Genomic DNA, 20,552 nt, shown 5'->3' with positions numbered 1-20,552 from the left:
CTGGAAACTTGCCGGCTTGGAACGTCACAGCCATGCCTCGCCACGCCTCCAGATGGCAACTCTCTGGAAGAGGAGCTGTTGCGCGCGCCAAAAATTACGGAAGCGCACTTCACTGGCGAGGAATGATACTGGAGCGAATGTGCATGGGACCTCTTTGAAATTTCTATAATAAAGACGGAATGAATGTTAAATTTAAAGTGGAACAAATGCCACGACTCGTTTAGCGCGAGAAGCTAGCAACGTTATTTTAAAAATAGTGCAACAACTCGAAAAGCTGTGGTGAAAGCGGAATCTGGTTCTTTAAAAGGTACGTCTTACGATGGTCCAACACCTGTCTCTAAGTAACATTTTTTTTGTGTGAAACTCGCTTTTTGCGACCAAATTGTATAAAGATATCAATATACAAGCACTCTCTGAGCCATCCATAAACTCTACGGAGTGTTAATCGGTTACTAATGTGTTTCAGCGGTGTCAAGCCCAGACCCTGAAGGATAGCAGAGGCTTGAAGTTTTCGTTCCGTACACTTGACAATGCAACGTATCTCTTTTGTCCTAATTATAATTGACGTTTTTTTTTCTTCTTCTTCTTAAATTCGAGCAAAGCAATAAAGGGATTCAAAGCAAGCCACCAGATGACCAACTGTTCTAGAAGGTTCACATTTTTGCTACAGTCAATTTCCTGTTTTAACTGTTAATGAAATCCGTTACTTGTTTCATTGGCTTGTTAATATTCTCATTCTGCCTCAACGGCCATTTCCAGAACCGATTTTATTTTTACTGAGATAACCATCCACATGTTTTGTTGACCACAACAGGTCAATATTTCTCCGACCTTTACATTTTCCTTTTCAAATATTTTATAAAGATCGCCAGAAAGAAATGGGCAAATTGAATCTAATTTAGTCTGACCATATGTTTGTTTGTTAGCTTTGCATCTCGTTATTATTTGACTGCCGGATTCAGAAACAAATGCAAGTCCTTTAAAATCCTTGCAATTTAGTATGCTTCATTAGCAGTAGTAAATCATTGAAAAGTGGGTAGCACGCCAGGAACTGAGGTTGAAACCCCCGTTTTATATGGTATCTGTCAAAAAGAGTGAAATGGCAAGGCAGCTTATTGAATGGAAACGTGTGTGTTGCTCAGGCAGGGCAATTGACACTGGGTGTACTGTTCAACTAATGGCTGGAATATTCCTTGAAAGTTTTAGAGTTGGATAAGCCTTTCTTTCTATTCAGCTTCACAAGACTAAGTAGTGTACATTATGTTATAATGTATATCTCTTCTAGGCCAATGACTCATTAGCCGTACAGCCTTAGTTAAACTCCTGTTGAATTAGCTCCTCAAAAACTTTGAAAAGAAATGTATGCCTGCATCTAAACACCTGTTGAAGTCACCATTGTGCCCTTCACTCCAGCTACTCTCATTTGACTTATATATGAATTGTCAACCTATGCAATCTAGACCACTCAGTCATATTTTTCCACATGAAAATTTACATGCATAATAAAATGAGTTGTTTCCACTGGTCACATGACACTGCTGCTATTTTCTTCTATATGTTGACTCTTTTGTGTTCATTTGTGTTTAGAATAAGACTGGGTTCATTTTCAATGCTTGCACTCTCAGACTTTCAAATCAAAACCGGACAGAGAAAAGAAGAAAACCTTTAATAAAGACAGACCTGTCACTGTTTCACACAGGTGCTGCTTCAAGTAAGCAGGACTTTAAGTAATTCGGTCATATTATATTATCATGTGGAGTCAAGGTTATTTGGTGGCTGTCTTCCAGCATGTCCTGTGGAGTCTTGAAAGAGGGAGAAAAACTAAGAAAGACAAATCTGTTTTTGAATACAGGACTAAACAGATAATTTTATAGTAAAGGAAAAATTTTCATTTCTTTCATGAGGCTGCTGCTGGAGCAAACTACAGGCTATTTCTTTGTAACTTTGTTCTTTAGCAGATATTTTTAGCAACTTTAGTGCCCGAACAGGGTAAGAACTGCAAAGCTCTGTTAGCAGAAGGTATGAAAGCTGAATGGTAGATGGATTTGTTCCATACTAACATTGCCTCTTCAGACAAGATGAGTTCTATGGCCATTGTGAAAAACATTGCTTTTTTCACAATATATATTATTGCTGTTTCCATCCTGAATGTCTCCTAGGCAGTTTAGAAGAGTTATCACAGAGTGTTTAAATAGTTAAGCTTTGGTGCAATACAGTAGTACCGTATAGGATGGTTACTACAGCCAAGAGGACATGTTAGTTAAATTTATTATGCATATGCACTGAGCCTATATCCTTGTAATTTTTCAAGTGTGTCCTTATACAGGTCTGCCTGCACTTAATTTGATCTATTGATCATATTCTAAAGAAATATTAATTATATTATATTAAATAAATTATAATTATATTTATATTAAATAAAGGTTGGTGTTTACCACCTCCATTTGCTGCATTTTGCATTATAGGTTTCTGATGTGAATCCTGGAAAAAATAAAAGGCCAGCTAAAATACAAAATGGTGCAATGTTCTTACAATGAGTGGGGAGATACAGATAAGAAGCTGACATTCTACATCCAGAATGACAGGTCACAAAAAATGAGCCCCATGTGCAAAAGGTACTGCCTAGGACATGACTTTGCAATGGTGTTTGCTCCTTAACTGCAAGTCAAAGCTCAGAGCTGCTGATAGACTGAGTGTAGATAAATAATGAACAGGATAGCAGAATGTCTGAATTTGAACAGTAAGAATTTCGCAAGGCCTTGTAATATTAATCCAGTTTAACTAAAAACATATCAAAATTTGTATTGTAATTTCAGATTTAATATGAAATAATTGTAACATTTCTCAGCATACCGGTAATCAGAATTTTCTTCATATAGTATCATACTGCTAGAAAGTAAATATAGGTCAGCTTTAATGTTAATTTTTTCTTTGGTTTGGCAGAAAAATGGCAGAGTGGTTGGCTCTACTGTCTTACAACTCCAGGGATGAAGATTTTGTTACAAGCTTGATTACTGCCTGTGTTATTTTTTTCAAAGTTTCTTGGTGTCCTCTTGAGTTTATTCAAGTGCTCAGTTTTTCTTCCACATCCCAAAAATGTTCCAGTTAAGTGTTGGATTATAAATTGCTCCAGTATAGTACATGTGTGAACAGTGACAGATGGGTGTCACATCCAGGGTTGCTTCCAGTTAATGCCAAAAATTGCACCAGAAAAAGTATTCAGTTTTAAGCTTTAGGCTTCTATTTGTTGTTCTGTTTAATGTTGAGTTTGGTCCCTTGTTTTGCAGCAGTGCTCACAGTCTGATTTTCAGCCTAATCTGTTTTTTTTTATGTGGGATTTACATGTTCTCCTTGTGTTTGTGTGGCTTTGCCAGATATTCCAGGTTCCCTCCATGTCCCAAAGACTTGTGTTTTATTTTAATTATCTACATTAGAGTGTCTGGGTATGGCTGTACTGCATGTGGTTTTTTTTTTTTTTTGCTTTTTGTTTCTCTTTTAGGGTTGGTTCCTGCCTGGCACTATTTACTCAGGTGACCCCCTACTGGATAAAGCTGCTTCTGAAATGGATGGATTGATAGATAGATATTTCTTTCTTGAAAGTTAAGTGTGATATTGAGAATCTAAGCAAAATCATCTAAATAAGCACAGTATTTCACCAGTTAATATAATTCTTATAGATTGATTTTCTTTTTCAAATATTAATTTTGTCACTAGTATATCTTTTTTTTTTTTTTTTTTTAAAGAGATTATCAGTCTGTGACAAGAAGAATTAGTCGAGACCTGAGTGTTCAGTCAAACTAGCTTCTGAGTGACACCTATGAGAAGTGTCTGTGCACAGCCCGCTGGGAGGGAACCTCAAGTTGTGCCAAAGACATTCTATCTTGTATGTAAAAATTCTCCAGATAGCATGGAAGTCAGTGCTCCCCTTCTAAGTGTATACTCACCACAATCCGGTTTGAGACAAGGCAGTACAGAAAATAAGATGTGACTAGAGAGCAATTTGTAATATTGACTTATGCCCTGTACTTGTTTTTCTACATCTCACAAACATAGCACAAAACAACAAACTGTACTCGGGCCACATGAAATATTCATTCATTTATTACCATAACCTGCTTAATACAGTATGAAATTATGAGGAACCAAAGCCTATCCCAGCAGCACTGGATGCAAAACAACTACTGGGTCCACTCACACGCTCATTCAACCCAGACTTTGTAACATGTACATCATTGGTTTGCAAAATTAAACTAGAATACTAGGAGAAACCCTATATAGATATAGGACAAATATGCTAAGTCCATACACAAAGTGACTACATTGGAAATTGAACTTGGTACAATGAACCATTGCAGCATCATGCTGCTCTCAAACACCACAGTTCTCACATACACTGAGTAATCGGAGACATAACAAAAACACTGACTTGTTTCGTAATGAAATTGCAGCACACTTGTAATTGCAAGCTGAAACATGCCAAATCATTGTGTTGCTCATTCTGTCTGTTATTTTATCAGCAAAATCTTGCATTATCAAATACAAATGTTTTTGTCGTAGCATCTGCATTGATCTGTTGTATATTATTCAAAAGCTAGCATAATCTAGTGCCTTAAATGATTTCTATGTGCAAATGACTTGGATAACTATATAGTCTTTGTGGTTCTAGATGTTGCCACTATTAAGCATGTAGTAAAGCTACTTTAATATATACTGATATTTTTGTAACAGTTTTAGTAAAAGGAAATAATTGGTTTTATAGGTCTTTTTTAGATATAATTAAAAATAGTGAAATCCCACTTTATTTAATGAACACTTTGTGAAGATGAAGTACAGCTTCAAATTGGCTTTGACACTGAGACCATGCTATGATTTATATAAAATAGTGGGAACAGGCCAAACCCTGTAATGGTGAAAGTTGTTTCTTGCTTGACACTTAAATACTCTGTGTTTTACATGGCTTTTTAAAATTAAGAGCATTTAAACATTTCTTGAGCAAGCAATTTCCTAGTTATCTTCAAACATTATCCAGGAGAATCCTTCTGAGTTACTGTTTCTGTTTAATGGCCTTTTTTTCACTGCAGAAGATGCTGAACATAATCATTCATAAAATAGCAGTTTTACTTTGATAAAATAGCCAGAAGATACTAAGAATTTACTATATTTGAAAAGTTTAAAGACATAGTCTGGTCACTAAACTGATTAAAGGATTAGGTAATTAGCCCATAAAATGTGTGTACTCCAAATAAATGAATCTTTAACTCGGTGATCTGCTTAATTACTGCAGCATGGTTTAAAAGCAGCATGTTGTGTAATTGGTTGCCAATGTCATTTTATCTGTGCAATTATCTTTTTTTCTGACTGTACCAATTAAGGTAATCTGTATTTTACATTAATGTCACAAATGATTCACACATATATACTACATTGAAACAGTCTTTATTTTATATAGTTACTTTCATTGTAAGTGCAATTTTGGGTTTTTTATACAATACACAAAGCAACAAAGGAAACCAACATTAATTCCAGGTAAACTAGAGGAAAATATACTGTAATTACATAAGTAAAATTCTGAAAATGTCCTTGCATCAAATAAGAAAGATTTGCTCATTTTCAACTGAATAAATGTGATAGCTATAGTCTACTTTTAAAATAGTAAAATGTAATAAGAAAATATTCAAAATTCAAAGGTGAAAGAATGGATTTTCAAGACACATTTGCGTTTTTCCACAAGTCCCACAGAGAGAGACCTAAGGAGAAATTTCCATAGATTAGCAGCTACAAATCTAAATTTATTCAAAGCTGTGAAAAACAAATTAATCACACATCATTTTTAATATTCATGTTCTGTATTTTTAGACAAAAGGGTTTTTAATCATATCTGTGATTTTATTTATTTTTATTTATGTAATTGTTCTTTCACATTTAGGTAGGCAATTAGTAAACCTTCGCAAGTCTGAGAAACCTAACCTCATCATAGTAAAATACATAGATGTTTTATACAAAAAAAATTTTAGAAAAAGAGTCTTACATTGCGGTGATAACAGGCTTCTGCTGTACATGACAGTATTATTACAAGAGTATTTGTAAGATTTGGAATTAAGTAAATTATAATATACATTTTTAAAATATATTAATATACTTTTGATTTGTGTTCTGTTACCTTTCAAGAAAACAGATTTTAAGTAATCACCCTCTGCTACTGCTTTTTTACAGGGATTTTCAAAACCAGTTTCATTGTTTACTATGTCATTTGTTTTCCTTAATATAACACTTTAGATTTTTTGGTAATTACAGTATTGACTTTTTTTAACATGGTGTTGCCAGTGTATCAACAACATCGATGAACTGTATTTTCAAATGTGAAATCTGAAAATGCCAGTGATCTTTGGTAGATAAGTAATCGAAATGTTTAATTGGTTATTGAGTCATTCTTTTAATAAATGTGCAGTCTGTTTAAAAATCATTACATTGGTGAGTGAAAAGTAAGACACAATGCAAAATAATTCTTTACTTTTTATATTTATTAAAATAAACAAGAAAAAAAACTGTGAATGAGGTCTGCAGAATTAAATCTGATGTATTCATTGCATTATAAAGATATCCATTTGTGTTTTTTTCAGGGCAATTACTTGTTGCTTGTCGCTTACTTGTTGCCATTGGCATCTGAGGGACCTGGTTGATCACATTTCACTGATGCAGACTCCATAGCAACTAAAAGATAATACCTTCAGCTTTGTGGTAAACAGGCTCATGGCTGCATTACCGGTTTCTTAGAAGTAAGAATAGCAACAATTTTGTATGACAGTTGTTTTTTTTAATCGGTGTCTTTAAAATAAATAATAAAATTTAGATTTGAATCTCCATTTTAATCATTGCACTTTTAATACTTTAAAAAATAATTTTTTAGCTCCCCTTGAATTTTAATTAGTTAATTATGTTTTGTATTAATCAAGGTTTAGTATTTTTACTGCAGTTCAATATTTGTGAGTTTCATAAACTGCATACTAGGTAGATGAGTTGCAGGATAGTTTTATTAATAGGTTACCTGATACTCTAAATATTCTTGCCATAGTCTCCACTGGGAACTAATTTAATTCATAGTGTTCAGGTGACAGATCTTATATTATAATGACTCCTGGCAATTTCTCTTTGTGTCTGGAATAGTTCAGATAATAGGACAAATAAATATTTTATTTAAAATGTTCTCTTAGATTGAATATTCATTCTAATGATTAAAGAAGCAAAATTGTTTTTATTCATTACATTTCACTTCTGAGAAGTTAGCATGCATCATTTTGACAGATACTTTATGGGAGGTGATTGCTCAATGAACCAGGTTTTCCCCTCTTCAATGTAGAAGTAACTATTTAAGGATGTTTACAACTTTGAATCATTTCAGATAATCTCTTCAGTGGTTTTATTTCATTAAAATAATATTTGTGATTGCTGTATAATTTATGAACTATCCAGTTAATATTTATCTGGTTGTTTCATGTCATTCTCTTCTTCTTCTTCTTTCAGCTGCTCACATTAGGGGTTGCCACAGCGGATCATCATCTTCCATATCTTTCTGTCCTTTGCATCTTGTTCTTTTACACCCATCATCTGCATGTCCTCTCTTACCACATCCATAAACCTTCTCATAGGCCTACCTCTTTTCCGCTTCCCTGGCAGCTCTATCCTTTGCATCCTTCTCCCAATATACTCCGCATCTTTCCTCTGCACATGTCCAAACTAACACAATCTCGCCTCTCTGACTTTGTCTCCCAATCGTTCAACTTGAGCTGACCCTCTAATGTACTCATTTCTAATCCTATCTATCCTCGTCACACCCAGTGCAAATCTTAGTATCTTTAACTCTGCTACCTCCAGCTCTGTCTCCTGCTTTCTGGTCAGTGCCATCGTCTCCAACCCATATAACATAGCTGGTCTCACTGCAATCCTGTAGACATTCTGTTTCGCTCTTGCTGATAACCATCTGTCACAAGTTACTCCTGACACTCTTCTCCACCCTTCCTGTACTCTCTTTTTCACCTCTCTTCCACAATCCCCATTACTCTGTAATGATGATCCCAAGTATTTAAACTCATCCACCTTCGCCAACTGTACTCCTTGCATCCTCACCATTCCACTGACCTCCCTCTCATTTACACACATGTATTCTGTCTTGTTCCTACTGACCTTCATTCCTCTCCTCTCTAGGGCATATCTCCATCTCTCCAGGGTCTCCTTAACCTGCTCCTTACTATCGCTACATATCACAATGTCATCAGCAAACATCATAGTCCACAGGGACTCCTGTCTAATCTCGTCTGTTAAGCCGACCATCACCATTGCAAATAAGAAAGGGCTCAGAACCGATCCCTGATTTAATCCCACCTCCACCTTGAATGCATTCATCACTCCTACAGTAGACCTCATCACTGTCATACTTCTCTCATACATACCCTGTACAACTCTTACATACTTCTCTGCCACTCCCGACTCCCTTTCGAGGCACCCTGTCATATGTTTTCTCCAGGTCCACAAAGACACAATGCAACTCCTTCTGGCCTTCTCTATACTTCTCCATCAACAGCCTCAGAGCAAATATCACATCTGTGGTGCTCTTTCTTAGCATGAAACCATACTACTGCTCACTACTTATCACCTCACTTCTTAACCTAGCTTCCACTACTCTTTCCCATAACTTCTTGCTGTGGCTCATCAGTTTTATCCCCCTGTAGTTACTGCAGTCCTGCACATCCCCCTTATTCTTAAATATCGGCACCAGTACACTTCTTCTCAACTCCTCAGGCATTTTCACACTTTCCATGATTCCATTAAACAATCTGGTTAGAAAGTCCCCTGCCATCTCTTCTAAACACTTCCATAGTTCCACAGATATGTCATCTGGACCAACGGCCTTTCCATTTTTCATCCTCTTCATAGCTGTCCTTACTTCCTCCTTGCTAATCTGTTGCACTTCCTGATTCACTATCTCCACATCATCCAACGTCTCTCTCTTGTTCTCTTCATTCATCAGCCTGTCAAAGTACTCTTTCCATCTGCTCAACAAACACTCCTCACTTGTGAGTACGTTTCCACCTTTATCACCCTAACCTCCTGCACATCTTTCCCAGCTCGGTCCCTCTGTCTAGCCAATCGGTACAGGTCTTTTTCTCCCTCCTTAGTGTCCAGTCTCTCATACAACTCATCATATTCCTTTTCTTTAGCCTTCACCACCTATCTCTTCAACTTGTGCCTTATCTCCTTGTACTCTGTTTACTTTCTGCATCTCTCTGACTTTTTCTTTGGCATCCTTTTCCTTTGTATACTCTCCTGTACTTCCCATTTCACCACCAGGTTTCCTTTTCCTCCTTCCTCTGTCCAGATGTCACACCAAGCACCCTTCTTGCTGTCACCCTTACTAAATCTGCTGTAGTTTCCCAACTGTCTAGTAACTCTTCACTACCACCCAGTGCCTGTCTCACCTTCTCCCTAAACTCAACTTTGCAGTCTTCCTTTTTCAACTTCCACCGTTTGATCCTTGGCTCTGCCCTCACTCTCTTCATGTTCTTGATCTCCTACGTCATCCTGCAAACCACCATCCTATGTTGCTTAACTACAATTTTCCCTGCCACCACTTTGCAGTCTGCAATCTCCTTCAGATTGACTCTTCTGCATAGTATGTAAACTACCTGTGTGCATATTCCTCTACTCTTGTACGTAAACCTACGTTCCGCCCACTTCTTAAATGACGTATTCACCACATCCATGTCCATCATTTTGCAAACATCCACTATTATCTGGCCTCCTTTATTCCTCTTCTTGGCACCATACCTACCCATCACCTTCTCGTCTCCTCTGTTTCCTTCACCAGCATGTCCACTGAAATCCGCTACAATCACCACTTTCTGGCCCTTGGGTACACTGTCCATCACTTCATCCAATTCACTCCAGAAATCTTAATTCTCATCCATCAAACACCCAACTTGCGGGGCATATTCACTAACAACATTCATCATTACACCTCTAATTTCCAGTTTCATAATCATTACTCTGTCTGACACTCTTTTCACCACCAAAACACTCTTGACATACTGTTCCTTCAGAATAACCACTAACCCATTTCTCCTCCCATCCACACCATGATAGAACAATTTGAATCCACATCCGATCCACCTGGCCTTACCCCCCTTCCACTTAGTTTTGCATGCACAATGTATCAACCTTCCTTCTCTCCATCACATCAACTAACTTTCTTTCCTTACCAGCTATACTGCCAACATTCAAAGTTCCTACCCTCAGATCGACTCTTTTTACCTGCCTCAGGACACCTCTCCCCCCTCTTCTTCTCCTTCTTCAACAAACAGTAGCCCAATTTCCGCCAGCACCCTGTTGGCTAACAGTACTGGTGGCGGTCGTTATTAACCAGGGGCTCAACCAATCCGTTATAGAAATTTGTATCGTCGTCCACATATCGATTTGGCAAACCCTCCCCATTTATCCGGGCTTGGGACTGGCACAAAGAAACACACTGGTTTCTGCATCCCCTGTGGGTGGGTTTGTTTCATGCCCTTCTAGTAAATGTAAATTCAGTATGATCATGTATATCTGCCTTCCCTGATTAGGCCAATCTGTGATTGGAACCCCACATGCGGTACACATATTTAATGAATATTTCCTTTCTCTGTTAGGAAACTCATGGACACATGGGACGAACATGAAAAGTCCACATAAGAGTAATCCTGGGGCCCAAATTCAAATAAGTTGTTGCAATACCAGCTACACCACATTGCTACCCATTATAAATCAAATTAAGTCTTAAGTGGAGGATGGATCATCTGCTCCATGAAGACTTGTTAGTTTCATAATAATGTTTAAGAAAGGTCAGGCATCTTCTGCATATCATATTAAGTTAATTTAGACAACACCAGCTGCTTTGAGAGGAGTCCTAAAATGCTCTTTGTAATATTTGTTCTGCTCTCACATTGAAAACATGGAAAATATTCCAAGAGCATTATGTTTAGAGGAAGTATAATTGGCAAAGTAAAAGCAGTTGGTTGGGCAATATTTTTATAATTATCAATTTATACTCTTATAACTGGAATTGAACAGTGGTTATGTGTTATTCAGCATGCACCATTTAAAAGTGTTTATTGAGCATCAGATTATTGAAAATTATCATTTCAGTATCATTGAAAGACGAAAAATTTGACATACACTACCTAGAAAAATAAAGGATTAAAAATTAATATAGTATTTTTTAATTGTTGTCTCCAGGTTCATTTAAGGGATCAATTTTAAATGGAAGTCATACATTTGGAGACATTATGGACATTCTAATCGCATTTTAAAGAATGCAAAGGTATTATGCAAGCATATATTGTATACCCTGAATGGATAAATATAAATTTTATATTTTTAAATATGCGCATGTAGTACATGAGTGACAAAAAAACATAATATTTCAGAATGTCACTTAATCCATTTCAGAGTTGCAAGGAGGTAGAGCCTGCAATGCCATGTCCACTCATGCCCATACCCACAGGGTTAATTTAGAATTGGCAATTAACCTAACACGCACATTATTTGGGGTAAGGGAGAAATAATGTAACCAAAGGAAAACTCATGCAGATATGTTTAAATAATGAAAACTCCACACAGACAATGACTTCATGTGGAACTCTAGATCTGTGAGACAAAGTAGGAGTGAGAGATATGTCAGATGAAATTCTTCTTCTAGTACAGATTTTGGAGAAGAAAAACAACAGCTTTACTGGAATGCTAAAAATTTGTGGAAAACTTAAACACATTTAAATGCAAAACATTAAACAAGCAAATCTCTTATGCAAACAGAAATGGGAAATGAGATTCTCTGTTAGCGTATAAATGTTGTAGGTGGCACACAGGATGAACGGGCATCCTGGTCAGGAACCAGGAAGATGCCTTACTTTGATGTGAGGCCCCAAGGGAATGTAAAGGCATCCCAGTCAAGAGAGTGAAGGATGGACTAGGTGGCCCCAATAGGTGGACGGACATCCCAAACAGAACTGATGATTCCTTTTCCGGGTGGGAAGCCCCAAATAAATGGATAAACATCCCTACTGGACATGGACTTAATACCTTCCCTGGTCATGAGAAAAGAAGAGGACAGGGAAGAACTGTCTTTTAAGGACATTTAATCCCCCCAGGCATTAGATTGCAGAAACTGTCCATATCAGCGCCCATTCACGAACCATCAGGAAATACTGGGAGTTGGAGTTTGGCAGCACAGCCTTGCTGGGGTACATGGGTGCTGCAAGGGGCCACTGCAGGGTGGTGTGCTCCCCAATTTATGGGAATTATTGTGTGACTCAGAAGTGCTTCCATTGGGCAGAGGCCCTGGCACCGAAAGTACTCCTGGGTCCTTAGTAAAAGGGGCCACACTCCCTTGTCCAGGTAAATTGGGGCTGGAAGGAAGGAAGGCAACACTCGACTGGAAGAGGGCGGTGTGGTGGTGAGAGGAGAGGAATTGTGTGATGATTATCAAGAGGAAAAACCTTTGCTTAGTGCTTTTCTTACTTTTGGAGGTATTTTATAATAAACCATCCATTATTTGAACCTGGGACTGTGCTGGTGTGTTCATGTTGGGGTTTTATTCAAGCTGACGCTTTGGTATTCCATCACAGTGTCTTAAAGGTAATGTTTTTGTGTATGGACTTGTATGAAACTGTGTGCAGTAAATGAGTCTACACCTTTAAGAATATTATTCAGACTAATATGCATTTTCTTCTGATTGGTGGGTTGATGCAAACAAGAAGGTAAAACATGAAACGTAGTATCTTGTGCTGTGTTTGCTTGCAGGTGGCAGTGTGAGTAATTGAGTGAGAAAGACCCTGTACTTTTAATCGGTTTGAGAGTGATGATTACCTGCTAGGTTTGAGTGATATACCAATGCTGGAAAAGCACCAAAAACACAAATTTTAAAACTGTATGGTATCAGCATTCCAGAATTTTTGGCACCGGAAGTAAATGCTAGCTTTCTTCTAAATTGCCAGTGTCCTCACCTCTTGATACTTTCTACTGTGGTTGTAGAAAAATGTATGTTTCATAGACTGTACAAAACAAAATTACACAATTTGTTGGGAATGGAACTTCATGGTTCACCTCTTACTAGTTTGACGATATCATGACTTCTTGATTTTCAATATGGTAGTGGTTCTTAGTGTGGCACAATGGGGTAACCCACAAGGAAGGCAGGCAATCGTGTGGAGACCCAGAAAGACCTGAGTAAGATGGAGGAGGTGGGTTTTGGAGTTATGCATTATTTGCTTTGGAATCGTTTTGGTACCAGTACGAAGGTCTGAAAGTAGGTATCAAAATCAAAAAAACAACAAAAAATAAGTTATACTTTCAACAGCATATAGAAATTCATTGTACTAGTATCTACTGAAACTGTCAGAATTTTTAATCATACTGTGATATGGATTTTTGGGCATACCTTCCAGTCCTTGGCAGCAGCATTAGCCATTATAACACTGTGCTGCTTTGACAAAATAACGCTATCTTGGTAACCTCTTTCAACCCTTCTAAATGAAGGTATAGCGTTTAAGGTCAGGTCAGGTGACGTTGGGGAGCATGCACTGGTACAGCATGTTGCCACACCCACCACATGACGAAATAGCTCAGGATCATGGTTGGCAACACCCCCGGCAGAAACGTGGTCCAGTCCCACCCACTGGAAATGATCATTTATCTGCCACAGCCAGGTGTTATCTGGGTGTCCCCTTGGTCTGGTCCATTCACTCGGGCTCTCAAGAATGAGGATCCTGTGAGCCGGATCACCCTCAGGGAGTTGAGCCACATGGCCGTGGTGCCATAACTGACGCTTCTTCACAATGCAGGTAATGTGCTGTTACTCAGTTCTCTGTGAGCAACTGCTCATTTGACAAAGTCAGACCAGCAGTACCCAACGATTCTCTGAAGAGACAGTACTGAAGAAGTCCAGTCTTCATCTCAGGTAACTGGATAACATCTGTGTCTTGCAATCATACAGAAAACAAGGAGCACCAGAAAGCTAAAGACTTTGATGAACGTCCTTTTGCATAGATATCTGAATCGCCACACACCCCTTTCCAGTGACTTCATGACCCCCACCCTCCATGCTCTCCCAGGCCGTGACTTCATAGGAAGAGTCATCAGAGACAAGTACGTCACTGGCGAGGTAAGTAAACCTCTTGGCAAGGTTGACACTCTTCCCACAGACAGACACACACTGCTGATGGGTGTGCCCAAGAGGTAATTAATGGCCTGGACCTTGGTTTTTATCCAGGACACTCAAAAGCCCAGACACTCGGACCCCTCTCTCAGTCTCCCCCAATCAGAGCCTCCAATTGACTCCACAAATAACACAGCATTGTCAGCAAACTCAAGATAAGTGAAAATGTCTTCACTATCAGCCCCTGGACCCCATAATCATACCTAACACCCAGTCTATGCAAGCATTGAACAAAGTCACAGCTAGAACACGCCCCACACAAACCCCAGAATCAAAAGAGAAAAACCACAAAGGTTCTACGTCCACTCTGCACAGCACTGACAGTACCAGTGTACAGTACCACAGGGTAACTCGATCAACCAAGTTGAATGCTTTAAGAACATTGACAAAGGCTTTCATTAAACTGCTGACATTCACGTTTGCACAACATGAAAACCTTCGGTGCCAGGATGCGATTGATGGTAGACTCCATAGGCATAAAACCAGACTGCTCTGATCGCATTCCTTTCCCGGCACCAAGAGCAGTGTAATTCCCCTGTGGTTACTGCAATCCAGGCAATCACCCTTCCCTTTCCAGATAAGGATGACTAGTCTGATGGAACAGCAATTATGTTTGACTTTGAGGTTGTGATCCTCTGGGCTGGCTACTTTAAGCAGCTGTTTAAAACTGTTGGATATCTCTGGGTCCACGGTTCTTGAGGCTGATCCTCCAATTATCTGTAAACTTGTACAGGTACAGGTGGTGAGCCAGCTGCGGGTAGGAAAAGCTGCAGGGATCTGTGGTATCCAGGTTGAAGTTCTCCAGATTGGTCATAAGGCTGTCCTCCTGGCTTTGCAAGCAATCTTTGCCTCCATTTGGGAGAAAGTTGTCATCCCAGCTGACTGATATTGTTTAAATTGGACAGGAAAGATAAGCCGTTCCTTTTCAGTTTGAAGACCAAGCATCACAATTTCACCTAAGGAGGTTCCAGACTCTGAGTGGGAGTCAAAAAGTTAAAGGAGGACATGTCTTAATTTGTTTAATGGGTTTTTTGGGGCATAACAGAAGCTAGTGTGGAAAGATCACCACTCTTCCCAACAAGTTTATGTGGAGTGACAATTATAGATATGCATTCTGGACTGTTGCAGAAAACAGCTTTATAATTCAGTATCAGAATATTGAAGATAATTTGATATCTGATGTGAACTCTGTGTAGACAAATGAACAATGAGATGTTAGTGAGTGATGTGCCCATTACTGCAATAAATTACTGTCTAGATTCCCAGTGTTTGAGGAATAAACTGAATAAGATGCATAATTATTTTTATTTTTTTGCTTTCATTCAAGATCTTCATCCTGACTCTTTTGATAGATTATTTAAAAATAATCATGTTCAGTTTCTTATAGAAGGTGATCATTAGAAAAGTGTTATCCTCTCCACTTTTATTCTAAAGGTAATTTTAAATGTTACTGATTTTTTTTCATTGTACTGAAGGTCCAGTGTAGCATTCATGGTATATGAACAGATACATGGTGGGCATCAAAAGTCTACACACCCTCATCAAATTTTTGGCTTTTATTGTAGAAACTGAAATCACCTTTTTCACCTTTATTAAGGTCTTGTTGTAGCGGCTGGAGGTGGTGCGCCACAGTAAGAACATAATTCACAAACACTGCATTGTGGGAGGAGGTGGGGTGATGAGGTGCGACAGTTGTGTCTATAGTGTATTACCTTCAATTAAGTTTGATAGTTTCTTTCGCATCAAGAAAATGTTGTCTGGTGTGTTTGCTGCACCACATTGTAGCTAACATTTTTTAGGGAAACTTTTTACAAATAAACTTTTATTGCTTTATATGCTTAACTATTTCTAGTGATGTTTGTATATATATTCAAATGCATTTTGTATAGTAGTTAATTTTGGTCTAAACTTGCTTAGAGAGTACTGTCACTATTCTGAATAGCCAAAGTGTAAACCTGGAATGCAAAGGACTTTTTAATATCTTTTCAGTTGCCAAGGATTATTTTGAATATATTGGAGTAAAAATACCAATTTGGCCATGGTTAAATAATCTGGGCGATATAAATTATTCAATCATTCTTGACTGTGTGCCACAGTTGTGGTCGATAAATAAGTTAACTAAACAGGCACATTCTTATGCCATTTAAAACTGTTATGCTTTTTATGGCTCAAAACATTTTTTCTTTAAAAATATTACAGATCTTGTTCGTTGTAAATCAACATCTTTAAATAATAATCTAGGCATGTATGCATAACTTTGTGTCTAATAGCAGTGAGAGTTAATAATAATGAAAGCATATTTTATTATTTTGAAAAAATGTAAAATGGGGCTACAGGGTGTCAGTGCAAATGTTTAACAAAAATTACTGAATGTATTAATTTTCATGCCAAAGCATAGAAGCAAGAGTAAGGTTATATTTGAGCACTGATCGAATTGTGATAGTGGAATGTGTAGTATGGGTGAGAAAAGAAGTGTTAGAACTTTCTCAGATGTCAGTGAGATCTTGCTGTTTTAACCATTTTAAGCATTAATGGGATTACATGCAGCCTGGCTGCTTTCTCAGCTTACAGTTGCCTTGATAGGCTGGTGGTGCACAAAGCACTTAGGCTTTTCAATATTTTAGTTAAATTCTGACTTTTTAAGATGTTGTATTCATAACTGAATGGTTTGTTTTCTTATAGTTTTTGCTTTTCTGAGTGCTTTTCGTGTCATTTTAGTATTTTACTTTCTTTTATATAGTAATTTGCATTGTCAAATTGCATTGACTTAATGTGGCCGCAGTCTCAGCTGTTTTTAATGTTTCTTAGTGATGTGCAGCTTTGTTCCACCATTTCAGAGTATTCAGAATTCCTCAGCAAAGGAATGAGCAATACTGTATTTGTAAGTGTAGTCTTTTCTTATATGTGTCAGTTACTTCTTCCTATTTGCTGTAAGGGAAGAGAGCAGTGTCTATGAAAACTAAGAAATATGATATTCTGCATTGCATAAATAGGTCTTATATAGCTGAATTAAGTTCACCATGTTTATTGTTTAAATTCACTTTATTTTCCTTTATTTAAAATCAAACAGACATAGTGTAATCAACTATGTTTGAGAAGCGGCTTTACAGTAATCCCTCGCTATATCGCGCTTCGACTTTCGCGGTTTCACTCTATCGCAGATTTTAAATGTAAGCACATCTAAATATATATCACAGATTTTTCGCTCGTTCGCAGATTTCTGCAGACAGTGGGGCTTTTAATTTATGCTACACGCTTCCTCAGTTTGTTTGCCCTGTTGATTTCATACAAGGGACGCTATTGGCGGATGGCTTAGAAGCTACCCAATCAGAGCATGTATTACATATTAACTAAAACTCCTCAATGCTATAAGATATGCATCCCGCGCAGAGCTTGATTGTTTGCTTGTCTCTGCCTCTCTCTCACCCTCTCTGACATTCTCTGCGCCTGATGGAGGGGCTGTTTGCACAGAGGCTGTTTGCTTAAAAGATACTGACGCTCCTCTAAAAAAATGCTGCTTTATTGCGGTGCTCGGCTTATTTAAAAGCACAAAAGCACACGTATTGATTTTTTGATTGTTGCTTTAATCTCGCTCTCTCTCTCTCGGACGTTCTCTGCGCCTGACGGAGGAGATGTGAGAAGAGGGGCTGTTTGTACAGAGGCTGTTTGCTTAGAAGATACTAACGCTCCTCTAAAAAATGCTGCGGCAAACTTAAAAGCACAAGTATTGATTTTTTGATTGTTTGCTTTTCTTTGCCAGCACTCTCTCTCTCTCTCCCTCTGAAATTCTCTGCTCCTGAAGAGAAGAAGATCTATTTGCATTCTTTTAATTGTGAGAAAGAACTGTCATCTCTGTCTTGTCATGGAGGACAGTTTAAACTTTTGACTAAAGGGTGTTATTTCATGTCTAGAGGGCTCTAATAATGTTAACAGTGTGGGAGAGTTTATAAGGGCTTAAAATATATAAAAATAACTACACAAACATATGGTTTCTACTCCGCGGATTTTCGTCTATCGCAGGGGTTCTGGAACGCAACCCCCGCGATCGAGGAGGGATTACTGTATAGCCTGCTTTGTGTCTGGAGTAGCATGGAGCAAGTGAGTGTAAGAAGGCAAGAACAGGAAAATGAGAAAGGTATCCTGACAGTAAGCAGGAGAATGCATGTTGCACATTTGAAAACCCACCTCCTAGCAGTTAGGCACTAATAACCTACATAAACATAAAACATGTAATAATTTGCATAGTCTTTAGGTCATGCTAGCAGATATTTCAGAAGCACAGTGCAGTTCACTTGACCAATCAGTGCTTAGCAGAGTTTGCTGAAAATACATCCAAGAGTAATCCATTTTCCATTACTGTAATTTGACTTTAATGATTTAAGGATTCCATGTAAATGTTTACAGCTTTCTGATTATTTATATAAAACATATACCGCATTTCTTGTATTTTAACACCCCATTTACTTATTTCCCAGCACAGCAACCTCTCACTCTCCAGGGTGTGGTTTCTAGTAGCTCATTTTGTGAATACTGTATTGGTAATTTTTTGAGTGCACATTGCAGGACCAGCTTGGACCACACTCTCTATACAGACACATTTGCCTGCCCAACATAAATTAAAAAAAAAAAAAATAACAACATACTTAACATACTTTAGTATTCGTATATATGTTTTTCATGCTTGAAGTTCCCAGAGTCAAGTTCAATATCACACATCAGCTTTGCGGCAGTTTTACTTTATCCATGGTGAAGTGTTTTGATGGCTAAATATTAAACCTTGGCTTTGTAAGCCAACGTTTAATTTTTCATTTTTGTTATTTTATAATGTTCAAGTTTCACAAAACTCCACACGAACAACAACATGACACCACATCTGTGAAACAACAGCATTACCATGCATCCATAAGAGCTACTCGACTGTAAAATGCTCAGTCTGCAGTATTTTACTAAGCTAAGTTTCAGACATGTACGTGGTTTTGTGTAAGTTTTACTTCCTGACAACTGAACATGAATACGTATCAGCCAAGGTCTTTTCCCTGGATCAAAAGATGTTAATTCTTGAAAAAACTCTTTTTGTTGTTTTTTCAGAATTTTTTTACATTATCTTATTAGTTCTGTTTTTTATTATGGTTTTTATTAATGTGGTGTTTACATTTTTTTGTGTGTTTTACATTAAGTGTAGTGTAATACATTTTGTGTTTTGTTTTTTTTTAGTATCTGCCCAACCTCCTGTATGTGGACCTGAAGGAGGTTGGGCCTCCTATTTAGGCAGCTGGAGTACTGGATACAGCGATGGTAAAATTGAAGATGAAGAGAGATTAAAAGCTCTAGCATTACATACTTGTTTTTGAGTCCTGTTTTTTTTTTTATCTTGATTCTTTTCTCCACTCTAATTTGGATTTATAGGCATCTACCCTCTGCCTTGTTTAAGATACTGTCTTTTGATTCTGTTTCTGGATTAGTTTCATTTATTTTATTTACCATTTTAGGCAAAATCTATTTTTTCTCCTTATTCTCTTACTTTTTGTTGGTAATCCTTTTTGACTCTAATATTTAACTATTCATATTACTAAATTTGTTTTTGTTGTCCTTTGGGACCAGAGGTTTTTAAAACACTCTTCTTTAAAGGCAGTTTTTCGCCTTTGCCTTTTGAGTTTAGGCCTATTCCAGTGGTTCAGATTTGTGAAGTCTGTTTTTTTTTTTGTTTTTTCAGTGCAGCACCCAATTTTTGAGCTTGGTGTGTTAAAGGAGCCGTGACAAGTGGCCAATAACTACTGGTAAAATTAATTAATACATTTTTAATTAAAATAATTTTTTGTCATGAATTTACCTTAGAAATGCAGAAGGCACGTTTGCTGAAATCAAAATCTTTGCCACTTCAAAGTGAACATATTCAATAAGTTTAGTTCAGTAAGTACCCTATTCAAAACTGCAAGAGTAAGCACAATAGTTTGTAAAATGTATTTTAAAAAATGCTTCACTTACAAACATAATTCCTCATGGCAAATTAAGGTATACAATGATTGTGCCGCATAGCTTTGATTTTAAATATATCAAAGTTATTCATTAAGAAGGAAATAAGGTTTCATGTGACCTTGTCACTTCCTGATTACATATAGCCGTTCCAAAGATAAAGAAAAGTATGAGGCAATAGCCATGTTGGGAGGAAATTGAGGCCTGAAAAAATTTTCTTCTTCAGTAGTTGCAAAATTTAATGCTTGATATGTTTGTTTTAGTGGAAAATAATAAAAAGAACTCTGTAAAAGTGTTCTATATTCAGTCTTTTTCTCCAATTGGTTTATGCTCTGGC

General features: G+C 37.5%; 1 long non-coding RNA gene across 4 annotated transcripts; it reads left to right on the top strand.

Moving 5' to 3' along the window:
- Window positions 1–2: 2 nt before the first annotated feature.
- Window positions 3–19,573, top strand: LOC120529427. 4 transcript variants are annotated; one of them, XR_005633741.1, is made up of 3 exons: window positions 3–307; window positions 6,621–6,776; window positions 10,680–11,252. It is a non-coding gene; the product is annotated as an uncharacterized LOC120529427 (long non-coding RNA). The 4 variants fall into 4 exon arrangements; XR_005633740.1 differs by lacking the exon at window positions 10,680–11,252 and adding an exon at window positions 19,457–19,573 and having other exon boundaries at window positions 4–307; XR_005633738.1 differs by lacking the exon at window positions 10,680–11,252 and adding an exon at window positions 11,266–12,590 and having other exon boundaries at window positions 4–307.
- Window positions 19,574–20,552: the final 979 nt, after the last annotated feature.

Source organism: Polypterus senegalus, chromosome 5 (genome assembly GCF_016835505.1).
Source record: "Polypterus senegalus isolate Bchr_013 chromosome 5, ASM1683550v1, whole genome shotgun sequence".
NCBI classification, from domain to species: domain Eukaryota; kingdom Metazoa; phylum Chordata; class Cladistia; order Polypteriformes; family Polypteridae; genus Polypterus; species Polypterus senegalus.
Note: the sequence above shows the minus strand (reverse complement) of the source record. Positions and strands in the feature narration are given on the sequence as shown.